This window comes from Saccopteryx leptura, chromosome 3, assembly GCF_036850995.1.
Source record: "Saccopteryx leptura isolate mSacLep1 chromosome 3, mSacLep1_pri_phased_curated, whole genome shotgun sequence".
In the NCBI taxonomy this organism is placed as follows: Eukaryota; Metazoa; Chordata; class Mammalia; order Chiroptera; family Emballonuridae; genus Saccopteryx; species Saccopteryx leptura.
The window spans coordinates 211300234-211305848 of NC_089505.1; the positions used below are offsets into that span (position 1 = coordinate 211300234).

General features: G+C 47.9%; 1 non-coding gene across 1 annotated transcript; it reads left to right on the top strand.

The window, feature by feature from the left end:
• Window positions 1-4770: 4770 nt before the first annotated feature.
• Window positions 4771-4934, top strand: LOC136401723 (U1 spliceosomal RNA). Its single transcript, XR_010750728.1, has one exon. It is a non-coding gene; the product is annotated as a U1 spliceosomal RNA (small nuclear RNA).
• Window positions 4935-5615: the final 681 nt, after the last annotated feature.

The following is a 5615-nucleotide window of genomic DNA, read 5'->3' on the forward strand; positions in this document are numbered from 1 at the left end:
AGGTAGTGACAAATCAGATTTATCCTCCTACTTGAAATTTCATCCTTCCCTCTCTCCTGTCCCCCTCTCCTGTTCGGTTAACAGCGGAACACGCTAGAAAAAAGGGGACAAAATACATGAAATACTGGTTTGTCCAGAAAGAAAGGGACAAAATGCATGAAATACTGGTTTTGCAGACACTGAAAATCAGGCAAAAAAGGGTAGCAGCAGCTCTGAGAGATGAGAAACAAACAAGGTGAGCCTGACCCTACTATTGGCCCAGGTTACTGCTTTCAGAGAGTTTCCAGGGTGGATGGGAGGAGAGGGTTCTAAAGCCAACTACTTGGATCATGGAGATGAAACTGAGTGTCCATGGTGAGCAAGGCAGCTAGAGTTCATGGTACAAAGGCCCAGTGATGAGAGAGATGGACAGAGAGAAAATCCAGGCAAATGGGGTTTCCATCAAGTATTCAGCACCGTACTGATCAGAACATGCTTTGTGAAGAAACTTCTGTAAACATAAGATGTTTCAGTACCTAGTGCTCACACAAGGTAAGAAATCATATCAACTCCCTCCAACCAGACCAGACTACTTGTAATTCATAGGCCATTATGAAGATCACTCAAGGTCTTGCTCCAGTAGTGGGAATCATCAGTTCAAGATTGATCTACCTAAAAAACTCATAAAAGCTAGCTCCAAAGGGATAAAACTGTTGACAAGACACTTAACTGGACCCCAGAACAAAACTCCGGAAAATTTATAGGACTACCAAAATAGCCAGTTCCCAAGAACCTAAACTGACAATGTTTGGCATCCAATGAAAGAATGCCAAGAGTGCACAGAGGCAGAAAAACATGATCCGCCATGAGGGGAGTAATCCGTCTATTGAAACCGAAGCATAACTGACACAATGTTAACATTAGCAGAGAGGACTTTAATCCAGTTATTTTGACTGTTACAGATGTCCAAAGAGTTCATTAGAGACGTGGAGCATATACAAATGTCCAGAGTCCAACTTTAGAGATGGAAACAATAACATCTCATAATAAATTCACTAGATGGAATGAATAGGCGTTAGACATTGCAGAAAAAAGATTAGTTAACAGAAAGCCATGAACGATTGAAAATATCCAAAATGAAACAGTCCAAAAATTTTTTTGGAGAGGGTGAATTTAAAATGGCTAATATACAAGTAAGTTTCTTCCTTTTCGAGAAGGAAGAAACTTGCCCCTTTTGACACCCGGCTCTCCCTCTTTCCGGCTCCTGCTTCCCGGACCGCCGCCCAGTGGAGCGAGGGGAGCATCAGCGGTGCAGATGGTCGGGTGCAGCCGGAGCAAACGGGAAGAACCATCACGGGAGGCCCCCGGGCCGTTCAGCTTTCCCTGAGCCACAATGGGCTCAGGCCTGGGGCCGTGTCCCGGGCGTCTCCAGGTGGCTGGCAGGAGGCTAGAGTGGAGGAAGACCGGCCCAGACCTTCCCGCTGCTGATTGTATTCGGAATCTGACAACGCACGGGTTTCAAACGCGGCCGCCGCGTAGTTTAGGCGCCACCTCTCGGATTTTCCGAAGTTTTGAAATCTGCATAGCCACTGGCAACTGTGGGTGGCTCCGCCTAGCGGTAACTGAGCACTTGTTCATTAATGTTTCAGAAAAATGCCTGTGGGTCTCTGTGGCACAATTGGTTAGTGCATTCGGCTGTAAAGCAAAAGGTTGGTGGTCCGAGCCCACCCTGGGACGCCTTTCCCCACTCTCAGAAAACAAGGGCTAAATCTTTACATATCTTCTCAACTGTAGCATCCACCGGGTATGAGAACAAACGTCGGAGACTTTCAGGAGTTAAGATGTTACTTTATTGGGCCCTGGCGGGTTGGCTCAGCGGTAGAGCGTCGGCCTAGCGTGCGGAGGACCCGGGTTCGATTCCCGGCCAGGGCACACAGGAGAAGCGCCCATTTGCTTCTCCACCCCTCTGCCGCGCTTTCCTCTCTGTCTCTCTCTTCCCCTCCCGCAGCCAAGGCTCCATTGGAGCAAAGATGGCCCGGGCGCTGGGGATGGCTCTGTGGCCTCTGCCTCAGGCGCTAGAGTGGCTCTGGTCGCAACATGGCAACGCCCAGGATGGGCAGAGCATCCCCCCCTGGTGGGCAGAGCGTCGCCCCTGGTGGGCGTGCCGGGTAGATCCCGGTCGGGCGCATGCGGGAGTCTGTCTGACTGTCTCTCCGTTTCCAGCTTCAGAAAAATGGGAAAAAAAAATAAAAAAAATATAAAAAAATAAAAAAAATAAAAAGATGTTACTTTATTGGCCAGTTTAACCTGCGCAGGGGCGAACTTCCGAGATGTCCGGAGACACTGTGCCCACAAGGAGCTGCAAATGGGAGCCGCGCCTGGAGCTTACAGCCAGGCCCTTATATATCCTAAGTGAGTAAGCATAGCACAGAAGCAGATGTGGCAGTTTAGCTATTGGCTAGGGAGGTCACACGCAGCATAGCAACAGGGGCCGGTTTTAGCTTAGTGGCGAATTTCAAACCTAAACTTCTGATGAGGGTCTCTGACCTTCTTTGTTCTCAGCCTCACAGGAGCCATATCAGCACTTACTGTTCCTTCAATAGTTACACTCTGGCAGCCCCAGTACTCCCTGAATCTAACATCAACCACTACTGGCGAGAGGCCTCTTGCATTCTTCTCGACCTGGGCCAAAATCTTAATACCGCAGGCAGAAACAGACCCCTAGAATTCAGAAATTTTTATACGAGTTACTAGTACTTCTTGAACATTTCCTTATACTTTTCAAATTAAATCGTTTCTATCATTGTGGGGTTACAAATAATGCGTTGGAGCCCCAGGATCCCCTTGCCACCCGGAAGTGTGATCACCGCCACCACCCCGCACCCTGGCACCTTCTCTCCCCGGGCTGAGGATCCGCACAGCGGGGTCCCTTTTTGCGGCGTCAGCAGTCAGAGCTCTGGGCTCTTGACCTACGACCAGTGCCTCCAAAGCACCCAGGAACCTCAGGAACGGCTCTCCCCACACTCCCACCCCTCTGCTCCGATGACCCCGACCTGCATACTCTGCGTGCAAGCCCTTTCGTCTCAGCGCTTCTTCGGTGTCCTCCAGGCAAAAGGGGTCCCTTCCAATTCCTGCTGCGATCGCTTACTGTTCGATTCCATTTAAACTCAACACTTCAATTACACTTTCACGTTTTTAGCAGGTACTTCAGCAAAGGCTGACGATGTCAGGTGCTTGTCTGTTTGAAAATATCAAATATTCAACACAGGCTCAAACTATGCTTTCTGAATTGAATTATTGATTTATTTGAAGATCAGGCCATTTGAATGCAAACCACAAGAATTTCAGGATCACCTGCCCCTGGTGGAGGACCCATTTTACAATATCTGAAATTTCTTTTTATTTGCCTTTAAATTTTTTCTGCTCAACATGTTTTGCAGTGGAAATTTTAATAAGTAGGTAAGGAGAGTTTTCAGAGAAAGGTAGGTCTTCTCCCTCACAGCAAAAGACCAACAAGCAGGAAGAGGTCTGTTAGGTAAAAATAGAGGCAGTTCACCCCCATTCTATAGCTGGGAATCAGTTTGACTGCTGATCGCTGAACCCAGCGGGCAAAATCAGTTTATCAGTTACTGAGACAAGCCAATTAAGACAGTTACTGAGGTGTGTATGGTGTACCAGAAACTGAAAATGAGGGAGTTAACCAAAATCCCTCAAGCTGTTAAACATGCCCCTCCCCGGCCCCCACATTTCTCACCTTTAAGTATAAAATAAAGTGCCTTTTCTCTGCTCAGGGCTGAGGAGCTTAGTCTGCCTTAGCCCGTTCACACCTGGGCGTTTTTAATAAACTTTTCATACATTTTGGCCTCGTGTTCTTTGTGAGACTCCGTGGTTTTCACCTTTCAAGGTCCTTTTGCTGAAAGACGTTCAAGTTTTTTCTCTCTTACCGTCTTTTGATGTGAAGTTAGAAACAAAGCTGGAAGAGTGAGGGGTGTGCCACATTCTCTATCAGCTGCTTTCCTCAGGCTGTGATTACTGCACTATCCACACCCTAAGTTCAAATGCTCCCACCCTGGGGAGGTCACCGACAGAGCACTCAGTGGATCCTAAGCACACTCAGGCTACTGTGGTGCTCAGCCTTGTTGTTTTGATTCAAAGTGGAGACAGGGACTTGAATGAATTATGTCATCCTCACCAGTGACTGGAGGGCCCAATTCCAGAGGACGCAAATTTCATGGTAGCTTTTAGGTCAGAAAATTTCATGACATTTTTTCCCCTTTCCTTACCTCCTTGATCCACACTTTCCCTCCCCAGAGGAGAAGATTCATCATCTTTGTGTCAAGTAGGGCAGTCTGGGGTCTCTCTTGGAGAGGGGAGAGGGGATGCAGCACTGGGGGAACCACACTCACAAACTCACTTCCTGGACCCCGTCCCACCTGCACCCCTGGGATCATAGCAACCCTTACCCTCTCCTCAGAAAACATGCCCCCTGAAGCCTCTCTGCAGGTTGAACAGATGGGGCTTCTGACTGTAGAAGACCTGTGCAAACAAGCCCCTGGCAGGTCTCTGGGCCTCGGGCTAAATTTGAGAGCACAGCTAAAGGAAAGGTGCAAAGACAGGCCAAATCCACCATCAATATTGTCCGGAGCCGCAGCTCTGTAGAGGGCCAAGGATCGTGTTAAATTGATTCCAGTGCTTTTAAGAGGAGAGTCCTTTGTTTTCAATGAGATCAGGAAAGGGGAGGACTGTGCAGACCAACGTCCATACTTGACTGACAATAAAAAACGAATTCTTATACTTACCTGGCGGTGGAGATACCATGATCACGAGGATGGTTTTCCTAGGGCGAGGCTTATCCATTGCACTCCAGATGTGCTGACCCCTGTGATTTCCCCAAATGTGGGAAACTTGACTGCATAATTTGTGGTAGTGAGGGACTATGTTCACGCTCTCCTCTAAAAAAAACAGAGAGAAAAAAAGAGAATTCTTGATTTATCAGATGTGGGGCTTAAATAAAACACTGAAGTCAAAAAGAACTCATTTTTTGCTCTGAGCATTGGGAGGATGAGAACAAAGGATTCCAACTAAGATGGAACAGTGTACGTGCAAATGGTCTTTTGGGGTAACATCCAGGATTCTGTTTAGAGCCCCTACGTCTTGCTTTAAGGAGATCTCCATCCACTTAGCAACTAAGTTCTGTTGTTGATCCCTGGGTCTTGCTGCTCCATCCCTCACCCTGGTGTCACCCTACCCAAACACCTGCTGCATCTATGCATCAATTTCCTCTGTGACTTGTGCACCTGGACTCCCATTGCAACATGCCACTTGCAGAGCAGAGCTCTCGGGGCATCCATAGGACTCACACAGGTCTACTATTACAGAAAACTTAAAGGGGACAACTGTTTTTTACCATCCTTGGAAGGACAGGCAGCACCAGTATGAGCAAGTGGACCTAGACTTTCCCCAGCACCATTGGAATGGAGCTGTCATCAGAGAGCAAGAGAGAGGAGGTGAAACCCAGGCTGGATGTCTAATGGCTTGGACTCGGCATTTTGACCCACACTGTCCCATTTGATTCACTGTCAGTGAATGCCCTTTCATGTAAAGTCTCTTTGCACACAGAGATCTTCCTTTTTGTG